Here is a 12731-nt window from a genome sequence, read left to right on the forward strand (position 1 = left end):
GCTTAGGATTGGGTCTTGTCCATCACATCATTCTCCTAATGATGTGATCCCGTTATCAATGACATCCAATGTCCATAGTCAGGAAACCATGACGATCTGTTGATCAACGAGCTAGTCAACTAGAGGCTTACTAGGGACACGTTGTGATCTATGTATTCACACATGCATTACGATTTCCGGATAACACAATTATAGCATGAACAATAGAAAATTACCATGAACAAAGAAATATAATAATAACCATTTATTATTGCCTCTAGGGCATATTTCCAACAGTCTCCCACTTGCACTAGAGTCAATAATCTAGTTACATTGTGATGAATCGAACACCCATTCCGTCCTGGTGTTGATCATGTTTTGCTCTAGGGAGAGGTTTAGTCAACGGATCTGCTACATTCAGGTCCGTATGTACTTTACAAATATCTATGTCTCCATTTTGAACACTTTCACGAATGGAGTTGAAGCGACGCTTGATATGCCTGGTCTTCTTGTGAAACCTGGGCTCCTTGGCGAGGGCAATAGCTCCAGTGTTGTCACAGAAGAGAGTCATCGGGCCCGACGCATTGGGAATCACCCCTAGGTCGGTAATGAACTCCTTCATCCAGACTGCTTCCTGTGCTGCCTCCGAGGCTGCCATGTACTCCGCTTCACATGTAGATCCCTCCACGACGCTTTGCTTGCAACTGCACCAGCTTACTGCTCCTCCATTCAAAGTATACACGTATCCGGTTTGTGACTTCGAGTCATCCAGATCTGTGTCGAAGCTAGCGTCGACGTAACCCTTTACGACGAGCTCTTCGTCACCTCCATAAATGAGAAACATATCCTTAGTCCTCTTCAGGTACTTCAGGATATTCTTGACTGCTGTCCAGTGTTCATGCCGGGATTACTTTGGTACCTTCCTACCAAACTTACGGCAAGGTTTACATCAGGTCTGGTACACAGCATGGCATACATAATAGACCCTATGGCCGAGGCATAGGGGATGACACTCATCTTTTCTCTATCTTTTGCCGTGGTCGGGCATTGAGCCGTGCTCAATTGCACACCTTGCAATACAGGCAAGAACCCCTTCTTGGACTGATCCATATTGAGCTTCTTCAATATCTTGTCAAGGTACGTACTTTGTGAAAGACCAATGAGGCGTCTTGATCTATCTCTATAGATCTTGATGCCTGATATATAAGCAGCTTCTCCAAGGTCCTTCATTGAAAAACACTTATTCAAATAGGCCTTTATACTTTCCAAGAATTCTATATCGTTTCCGATCAATAGTATGTCATCCACATATAATATGAGAAATGCTACAGAGCTCCCACTCACTTTCTTGTAAACACAGGCTTCTCCATAAGTCTGTGTAAACCCAAACGCTTTGATCATCTCATCAAAGCGAATGTTCCAACTCCGAGATGCTTGCACCAGCCCATAGATTGAGCGCTGGAGCTTGCATACTTTGTTAGCATTCTTAGGATCGACAAAACCTTCCGGCTGCATCATATACAATTCTTCCTTAAGGAAGCCATTAAGGAATGCCGTTTTGACGTCCATCTGCCATATCTCATAATCATAGTATGCGGCAATTGCTAACATGATTCGGACGGACTTCAGCTTCGCTACGGGTGAGAAAGTCTCATCGTAGTCAACCCCTTGAACTTGTCGATAACCCTTAGCGACAAGTCAAGCCTTATAGATGGTCACATTACCATCCGCGTCTGTCTTCTTCTTAAAGATCCATTTGTTTTCTATGGCTCGCCGATCATCGGGCAAGTCAGTCAAAGTCCATACTTCGTTTTCATACATGGATCCTATCTCGGATTTCATGGCTTCTAGCCATTCGTCGGAATCCGGGCCCGCCATCGCTTATTCATAGTTTGAAGGTTCACCGTTGTCTAACAACATGATTTCCAGGACCGGGTTGCCATACCACTCTGGTGCGAAACGTGTCCTTGTGGACCTACGAAGTTCCGTAGTAACTTGATCCGAAGCTTCATGATCATCATCATTAACTTCCTCCCCAGTCAGTGTAGGCACCACAGGAACATCTTCCCGCGCTGCGCTACTTTCCGGTACGGAAGGGGTGACTATCACCTCATCAAGTTCCACTTTCCTCCCACTCAATTCTTTCGAGAGAAACTCTTTCTCCAGAAAGGACCCGTTCTTGGCAATGAAGATCTTGCCTTCGGATCTGAGGTAGAAGGTATACCCAATAGTTTCATTAGGGTATCCTATGAAGACGCATTTCTCTGACTTGGGTTCGAGCTTTTCAGGTTGAAGTTTCTTGACATAAGCATCGCATCCCCAAACTTTTAGAAACGACAGCTTAGGTTTCTTCCCAAACCATAATTCGTACGGTGTCGTCTCAACGGATTTCAACGGAGCCCTATTTAAAGTGAATGCGGCAGTCTCTAAAGCATAGCCCCAAAATGAGAGCGGTAAATCGGTAAGAGACATCATAGATCGCACCATATCCAATAGAGTCCGATTACGACGTTCGGACACACCGTTTCGCTGAGGTGTTCCAGGCGGCGTGAGTTGTGAAACGATTCCACATTTCCTTAAGTGCGCACCAAATTCGTGACTTAAATATTCTCCACCATGATCTGATCGTAAGAATTTTATTTTTCTATCACGTTGATTCTCAACCTCACTCTGAAATTCCTTGAACTTTTCAAAGGTTTCAGACTTGTGTTTCATTAGGTAGACATACCCATATCTACTTAAATCATCAGTGAGAGTGAGAACATAACGATATCCTCCGCGAGCCTCAACACTCATTGGACCGCACACATCGGTATGTATGATTTCCAATAAGTTGGTTGCTCGCTCCATTGTTCCGGAGAACGGAGTCTTGGTCATCTTACCCATGAGGCATGGTTCACACGTGTCAAATGATTCATAATCAAGAGACTCCAAAAGTCCATCTGCATGGAGCTTCTTCATGCGCTTGACACCAATGTGACCATGGCGGCAGTGCCACAAGTATGTGGGACTATCGTTATCAACTTTACATCTTTTGGTATTCACACTATGAATATGTGTAACATCACGTTCGAGATTCATCAAGAATAAACCATTGACCAGCGGGGCATGACCATAAAACATATCTCTCAAATAAATAGAACAACCATTATTCTCGGATTTAAATGAGTAGCCATCTCGAATTAAACGAGATCCAGATACAATGTTCATGCTCAAAGCTGGCACTAAATAACAATTATTGAGGTTTAAAACTAATCCCGTAGGTAGATGCAGAGGTAGCATGCCGACGGCGATCACATCGACCTTGGAACCATTCCCGACGCGCATCGTCACCTCGTCCTTTGCCAGTCTCCGTTTATTCCGCAGTTCCTGTTTTGAGTTACAAATATGAGCAACCGCACCGGTATCAAATACCCAGGAGCTACTACGAGTACTGGTAAGGTACACATCAATTACATGTATATCACATATACCTTTGGTGTTGCCGGCCTTCTTGTCCGCTAAGTATTTGGGGCAGTTCCGGTTCCAGTGACCACTTCCCTTGCAATAAAAGCACTCAGTCTCAGGCTTGGGTCCATTCTTTGACTTCTTCCCGGCAACTGGCTTACCGGGCGCGGCAACTCCCTTGCCGTCCTTCTTGAAGTTCTTCTTACCCTTGCCCTTCTTGAACTTAGTGGTTTTATTCACCATCAACACTTGATGTTCTTTTCTGATCTCCACCTCCGCTGATTTCAGCATCGAATATACCTCAGGAATGGTCTTTTCCATCCCCTGCATATTGAAGTTCATCACAAAGCTCTTGTAGCTTGGTGGAAGCGAGTGAAGGATTCTGTCAATGACCGCGTCATCCGGGAGATTAACTCCCAGCTGAGACAAGCGGTTGTGTAACCCAGACATTCTGAGTATGTGCTCACTAACAGAACTATTCTCCTCCATTTTACAGCTGAAGAACTTGTCGGAGACTTCATATCTCTCGACCCGGGCATGAGCTTGGAAAACCATTTTCAGCTCTTCGAACATCTCATATGCTCCATGCTTCTCAAAACGCTTTTGGAGCCCCGGTTCTAAGCTGTAAAGCATGCCGCACTGAACGAGGGAGTAATCATCAGCACGTGATTGCCAAGCGTTCATAACGTCTTGGTTCTCTGGGATTGGTGCTTCACCTAGCGGTGCTTCTAGGGCATAATCTTTCTTGGCTGCTATGAGGATGATCCTCAGGTTCCGGACCCAGTCCGTATAGTTGCTGCCATCATCTTTCAGCTTGGTTTTCTCTAGGAACGCGTTGAACTTGAGGACAACGTGGGCCATTTGATCTACAAGACATATTGTAAAGATTTTAGACTAAGTTCATGATAATTAAGTTCATCTAATCAAATTACTCAATGAACTCCCACTCAGATAGACATCCCTCTAGTCATCTAAGTGAAACATGATCCGAGTTAACTAGGCCGTGTCCGATCATCACGTGAGACGGACTAGTCAAGATCGGTGAACATCTCCATGTTGATCGTATCTTCTATACGACTCATGCTCGACCTTTCGGTCCTCCGTGTTCCGAGGCCATGTCTGTACATGCTAGGCTCGTCAAGTCAACCTAAGTGTATTGCGTGTGTTCCGAGGCCATGTCTGTACATGCTAGGCTCGTCAACACCCGTTGTATGTGAACATTAGAATCTATCACACCCGATCATCACGTGGTGCTTCGAAACAACGAACCTTCGCAGCGGTGCACAGTTAGGGTGAACTCTTTCTTGAAATTATTATAAGGGATCATCTTACTTACTACCGTCTTTCTAAGCAAATAAGATGCAAAACATGATAAACATCACATGCAATCAAATAGTGACATGATATGGCCAATATCATTTTGCTCCTTTGATCTCCATCTTCGGGGCACCATGATCATCTTCGTCACCGGCATGACACCATGATCTCCATCATTGTGTCTTCATGAAGTTGTCACGCCAACGATTACTTCTACTTCTACGGCTAACATGTTTAGCAATAAAGTAAAGTAATTTACATGGCGTTTATTCAATGACACGCAGGTCATACAAAATAATAAAGACAACTCCAATGGCTGCTGCCGGCTGTCATACTCATCGACATGCAAGTCGTGATTCCTATTACAAGAATATGATCAATCTCATACATCACATATGTCATTCATCACATCTTCTGGCCATATCACATCACAAGGCATATGCTGCAAAAACAAGTTAGACGTCCTCTAATTGTTGTTGCAAGTTTTTACGTGGCTTGAATAGGTTTCTAGCAAGAATGTTTCTTACCTACGTAAAACCACAACGTGATGTGCCAATTTCTATTTACCCTTCATAAGGACCCATTTCATCGAATCCGTTCCGACTAAAGTGGTTGAGACAGACACCTGCTAGCCACCTTATGCAACTAGTGCATGTCAGTCGGTGGAACCTGTCTCACGTAAGCGTACGTGTAAGGTCGGTCCGGGCCGCTTCATCCCACAATACCACCGAAACAAGATAAGAGTAGTAGCGGCAAGAAGAATTGGCAACATCTACGCCCACAACTGCTTTGTGTTCTACTCGTGCATAGTAACTACGCATAGGCCTGGCTCATGATGCCACTGATGGGGATCGTAGCAGAATTTTAAAATTTTCCTACGCTCACCAAGATCCATCTATGGAGTATACTAGCAACGAGGGGAAAGGAGTGCATCTACATACCCTTGTAGATCACGAGCGGAAGCGTTCCAATGAACGAGGTTGATGGAGTCGTACTCGCCGTGATCCAAATCACCGATGACCGAGTGCCGAACGGACGGCACCTCCGCGTTCAACACACGTACGGAGCAGCGACGTCTCCTCCTTCTTGATCCATCAAGGGGGAAGGAGAGGTTGATGGAGATCCAGCAGCACGACGGCGTGGTGGTGGATGTAGCGGGATCTCGGCAGGGCTTCGCCGAGCTTCTGCGAGAGGGAGAGGTGTTGCAGGGGAGGAGGGAGGCGCCAAAGGCTGTAGTACTGCTGCCCTCCCTCCCCCCCCCCTTTATATAGGCCCCTGGGAGGGGGGCGCCGGCCAAGACCCATCTGCATGGGGGGCGGCGGCCAGGGGGAAGACTTGCCCCCCAAGGCAAGTGGGGCGCCCCCCCACCCTAGGGTTTCCAACCCTAGGCGCAGGGGGAAGGCCCATGGGGGGCGCCCCAGCCCACTAAGGGCTGGTTCCATTCCCACTTCAGCCCATGGGGCCCTCCGGGATAGGTGGCCCCACCCGGTGGACCCTCGGGACCCTTCCGGTGGTCCCGGTACAATACCGGTGACCCCCGAAACTTTCCCGGTGGCCGAAACTTGACTTCCTATATATAATTCTTCACCTCTGGACCATTCCGGAACTCTTCGTGACGTCCGGGATCTCATTCGGGACTCCGAACAACTTTCGGGTTTCCGCATACTCATATCTCTACAACCCTAGCGTCACCGAACCTTAAGTGTGTAGACCCTACGGGTTCGGGAGACATGCAGACATGACCGAGACGCCTCTCCGGTCAATAACCAACAGCGGGATCTGGATACCCATGTTGGCTCCCACATGTTCCACGATGATCTCATCAAATGAACCACGATGTCGAGGATTCAATCAATCCCGTATACAATTCCTTTTGTCAATCGGTATGTTACTTGCCCGAGATTCGATCGTCGGTATCCAATACCTTGTTCAATCTCGTTACCGGCAAGTCTCTTTACTCGTACCACAATGCATGATCCCGTGACTAACTCCTTAGCCACATTGAGCTCATTATGATGATGCATTACCGAGTGGGCCCAGAGATACCTCTCCGTCATACGGAGTGACAAATCCCAGTCTCGATCCGTGCCAACCCAACAGACACTTTCGGAGATACCCGTAGTGTACCTTTATAGTCACCCAGTTACGTTGTGACATTTGGCACACCCAAAGTACTCCTACGGTATCCGGGAGTTGCACGATCTCATGGTCTAAGGAGAAGATACTTGACATTGGAAAAGCTCTAGCAAACGAACTACACGATCTTTGAGCTATGCTTAGGATTGGGTCTTGTCCATCACATCATTCTCCTAATGATGTGATCCCGTTATCAATGACATTCAATGTCCATAGTCAGGAAACCATGACTATCCGTTGATCAACGAGCTAGTCAACTAGAGGCTTACTAGGGACACGTTGTGATCTATGTATTCACACATGCATTACGATTTCCGGATAACACAATTATAGCATGAACAATAGAAAATTACCATGAACAAAGAAATATAATAATAACCATTTATTATTGCCTCTAGGGCATATTTCCAACAACATCAAGTCCAGAGCCTCGCTTAAAGGCGAGGTTTTGCCAGGGAGAAGAAAATTCGTGGAGTACGGCGGGAAGGAAACTTCTTGGCCGAACTCACACGATGCTGACTCCGAGGGTTCGGAGCCAGTGTCCGGAGGAGAGTCTGGCCTCATGATGGTGGCCAGCAACACTACTTCCTCCGGCTTTCCCGTACTGGGCTCAGCAGCAACAGCTAGTCCGGCGGGCTGAGTAATCCCGTCTTCGGACCTGGCGATGCGCTCCGGATCTAAGGCTGGAGCATGTATTGGGGTCGCGAATCCTTGGAATATCAAGTCTCCTCGGATATCAGCGACATAATCCAGATTTCCAAAACTAATCTGGTGACCTGGGGCATAGCCGTCGATCTGCTCCAGATGGCCAAGTGAGTTGTCCCGCAGTGTGAAGCCGCCGAACACAAAGATCTGGCCGGGGAGGAAAACCTCCCCTAGGGCAGCATTGTTGTAGATGACTGATGGAGCCATCGAACCCTCGGATGACGGCGCAGCGGAACTCTCAAATAAAGCACCAATGTCGGTGTCAAAACCGACGGATCTCAGGTAGGGGGTCCCGAACTGTGCGTCTAAGGTCGATGGTAACAGGAGACGGGGAACACGATGTTTACCCAGGTTCGGGCCCTCTTGATGGAGGTAATACCCTACTTCCTGCTTGATTGATCTTGATGAATATGAGGATTACAAGAGTTGATCTACCACGAGATCGTAATGGCTAAACCCTTGACGTCTAGCCTGTCTGATTATGATTGTGATTGCCTCTACGGACTAAACCCTCCGGTTTATATAGACACCGGAGGGGCCTAGGGTTGTGCAGAGTCAGTTTACAAAGGAAGGAATATACATATCCGAACGCCAAGCTTGCCATCCACGCAAAGGAGAGTCCCATCCGGACACGGGAAGAAGTCTTCTGTCTTGTATCTTCATAGCCCATTAGTCCGGCCCATGTTACATAGTCCAGACGCCCGAGGACCCCTTAATCCAGGACTCCCTCAGCCACCGCTTCTGATATGACAGTGCACGCTTTGACATGCCCTTTGTACTGGCCCTGCCAAGCAAATGGACAGTTCTTCCACTCCCGGTGCATACAATCTATGCTGCCAAGCATGACTGGAAAGCTTCTAGCTGCGTTGGTCGCCAACAATCTCTCTGTATCAGCGACAGTTGGCTACCTCAAGTACTCAGGGCCAAACACCTCGATCACAGCCTGGCAGAACTTGTACATTGACATCAGACATGTTGTCTCTCTCATACGCACATACTCATCCACCAGATCGCCTGGAATTCCATATGCAAGCATGCGGATGGCCGCGGTGCATTTCTGGTAAGAGGAGAATCCAAGCTTGCCAAGGGCATCTATCTTGCACTCGAAGTATGGGTCATGAGCAACCACTCCCTCTCGGATACGATTGAACACATGCCTTGCCATACGAAAACGGCGACGTAATTTATCTGGCTTGAAGAGCGGGGTATTCGCAAAGTAATCGGCATAGAGCAGGGCGTGGCCTCTCTCCCTGTTGCGGTTTAGGTTGGAAGCACGGCCAGGGAGTGACCCCCTGTACCGAGGAAGCTGCTGTTGAATGTGGTCGTGAACGACTAATGCAGCCACCACAAGATCTTCATCATCCGACGAAAAATCGTCCGATGAACAAATGAAGTGGTGGAAGAAAAATTCATCTCCACTGTCCATACCTTTGTGGGCAAAGTGTCGAACACCTTGCGGTCATGGTGGCAAAGAGGCCGCGATGATCACCTCGATGCAGCAGTGGTGGTTGGCGTCCGGCTACTGGCCGCTCTGGAGCACTCGTCGAAAGCTGTCGTGGCCGCCGTGGTACGTCGCCGACGGTCGTATCCCCTCTGCCACCAGCTACGAGACTCCATCTTTGGTGGTTGGGGGGACTCCATATAGAGCACGCGCTATTAGCCAAATGCTCTCGCGTGAAGAAAATCCACCTCCTTGACCATCCTCCCGTGCGGCCCATCTCCTCACCCTGTCAATGATAGAGAGGGAAAACGCCATGTATCAATGGCGTGGCATGCCAATTAACGGCGGCCAGCCATGTGCCAACTAACCACCGCTATAACACCATGTTTCATGCCACATTTTCTCGCCACCCACCGCACACGGCTATAAAATGACCGTCGCCATGGCCGAATATCCCACAAACTCCAATTCAACACCTCTACCCATAGCCTCCACATCCCTCTCCATCGCCAAGTACGAATACCTCATCCCACCACCCACATCATCCACTTCCCTCACTAATGCCATGCCTCTTCCCCTGCGACCCGACTGAGTGCCGCCCTCGAAAGAGGAGGAGCGTATCCTTCACGAGGAGGTAGGGGCGGAGGAGGAGGACCGCCTTTACGCACAACAGGTCGTGAAGGAAGATCCCGCCTGTGGTTGGATTGGCATCAAAAAACACACTCCATCATGTGTGATTCGCTTGACGGCTACGATTTGAACCCCCCGTCAGCAGGAGAGAGTTATAGTACGCAACTCTCACTAGCCACCACCTCTCCTTGTAGCACCTCGGGATCAACACTATGCGGATCTAGCGATCGCTAGCCTCCTCATAATAACAATCCTAAGGCGCCACCTTCACACAGCGAACATATCAAAACATGCTTGCCATGTGGTGGAATGGTCGACATCACAACACAGGCAACAAAAAAATCCGCAACAACAACAATATATATACAACACCTTCGAAGAGTCAAATTCAACTAATAAATACAAAAAGGGTCCTTCAATCAAGATACAGCTCATACAATATAAGCGAATAAACCTTAGACATGTAAAAATACAAATTGCCTTAGAAGGCTTAAATAAAAGCAAAGGGCGTCTATACCTCTGCCCAGACCGCGATCTATGGGATAAACAACTAACACCGTCCATCAACAAACCTGCTTCCTAAATTGTTGACGGCTGGGTTGGCGGCAATCAAGCGAAAGAGTAAATTAAACTAGGTGAGTACTCAATTGTACTTGTAGGACTTGCACAGTCCATAACTACTGTATGCAATATGTCTCAAGGAAGCAGTAAAGGTTTAATGACGCAAGCACTAAGCATTCTACAGAGACACACTACAACGTGCACTATAGAGATAAGATTAGAGAGCACACAAAAGTAAAGGGGTGTGTCACCACTACTCTTTTCACCTACCTAATGCAAATATAACACTACTTTGTCTTCCCCCTCGCATCTCCCACGATGAAGAACCCACAAGGCACTCACACTGTTGGAAAGTTTTAGTCAATTATGGTTGAAGTTATACTAGGATCAAGTCCACAAGATCCAACTTGTCTATAACCGCAGACACGGCTATTCGAATAGATTTATCCCTGCTGGGTTTTCACCAATGTACCCACACATTTGCCCTTCTTTATAGGCTAGTTGAGCGCATTATATGCCCAAACTAGCAGGTACATGCGACAAGACATTCCCCTAGTTACATCCAAGTCCAAGAAGCCACCCAACGAGTGGACATCCGAATTAGGAGTCCGACCGAAGCTCTGAATCGGTCTCAACCACTAGGCCAAACTCAGGGTAGCTGCCGACTACTCCACATTGTTTGCGGATCGCTAGGGATTGTTATCCCAAACTACGGTCAACCACCTAGTGGCTCTAGTGTGAAGAAACAAATTTTGTACTAGCATTGCGGCTCCTGGAAAATGTGTACAGTCCTATGAGTGCCGATTGAGGGGGGGGGGGGGGGGTCCCACAAGTCAACACCATGCATGGTTAGCGCGCTTTGTCTTAAACCAGGTTCCAAGGAACTCGAATCCTAGGCGGCTCAAGTGAAACAAAACACCAAGGCTAACAGTCTGGCCTTCCACCATTACCATCCTAATTAACTATGGCCAATCCTAAGTAGTGCACATGTGTGTCATTTATGGGAGGCTTCGCTGAATGAACCTCCAGATGGGTCGACCCAATTAACAAGCTTCTTCTGTCTCATTTTTTCCCTTGTTTTTTATTATTTTCATCTTTTTCATTTTTGTTTTTCCTATTTCAGATCTTGGGTTTTTCTTCCATTTTATTGGTATTTTAATTTTGCACCTTTTCTTTTTTATACTCTGCAATATATGGTGCACTTTTTTCTAATGGACATTGAACTTTTTTTAGCATACGGTGAACTTTTTCAAATGCACACTGAACTTTTCTTAGCATGCGTAAACATTTTTTAAAAATACACATTCAACATTTTTTTCTCTATGAAGAACATTTTTTGTATATACATTGAACATATTTTAGTATATGGTGAACATTTTTCAATACACACCGAACATTTTTTTCATACACACAGAATTTTTTATAAAACATATATTGAACATCTTTTGAAAATATACTTTTCTAATTTTAAATAGGTTATAAAATTTTATAGGTTCTAAAAAAGAACTGTTGGTTTTTTGGGCGGAAAACTAACTAAAAAATCCGAAGAGGAAAAATAAAAAATAAAACGCTTTGGTTGACGCACACGAGCTCAACTAGGAGAGAGCTCTTATTTGACACATTTTGCGTCAAAATAGTCTCGGGCAGACGCACACACCCTGGTTGGGTCTACCCATTAGTGGCTGTTGTAGCGAGCGCGCCCATTCACCTGCTAGGAATCGAACTTCGGACCTCTGGCAGGTAAGCGCACATGTTTAAGAACTAACTATAATGCAAAATTCAGACAACTATATTCTTAGGGAAATTGTGAACAGATTTTGCTAAAACAAATAATGTTTGAAAAAACAACAATCTTCATGAATAGCTTGAACAAATTTTGAAATTTCAAAAAAATAGAGCATGTTTTAAAAAACCATTTGAAGATATTTCGACAAAATTATTTTTAAAATCTTGAACATTTTTAAAATTCTAACAACAAAGGTTTTGAAACTAAGAACAATTTGGAAATCATGAATAAAATATGAACACGTTTTTAGTTTTGTCAACAAAATTTTGAAACCAAGAACAATTTGGAAACCTTTTTTTTTTGAAAATGCAAACATTTCCTGAATGCATGAACAAAATTTTGAAAAGGCCAACCATTTTCACATCTATAACAATTTTTGAAACTCTAAACAAAATTTGGAAAGGCAAAAAAAATCAAATTTTCCAACACTTTTAAATAATGAATATTTTTGAATATATGAAGAAAAACTAAAAACTAGAACATTGTTGAACTTCTGATTTTTTTAAGTGCAAACATTTATTGATAAAGTGAACGTGAATTTTAGAATAAAATTTAAAAAAGGATTGTTTTAAGGTTTTCAACGGTCTATGAAAATTGCAAAAAAAATAATATTAAATTTATGATATTTTTAAAACAGAAACATGTTTAAAAAATAAACTTGAAAAAACAAAGGATAGAAGAAGCGAAAACAAATAAGAGAGAAAATAAAAAATAAACAGGAAAAGAAAC

Source organism: Triticum aestivum, chromosome 5D (genome assembly GCF_018294505.1).
Source record: "Triticum aestivum cultivar Chinese Spring chromosome 5D, IWGSC CS RefSeq v2.1, whole genome shotgun sequence".
In the NCBI taxonomy this organism is placed as follows: Eukaryota; Viridiplantae; Streptophyta; class Magnoliopsida; order Poales; family Poaceae; genus Triticum; species Triticum aestivum.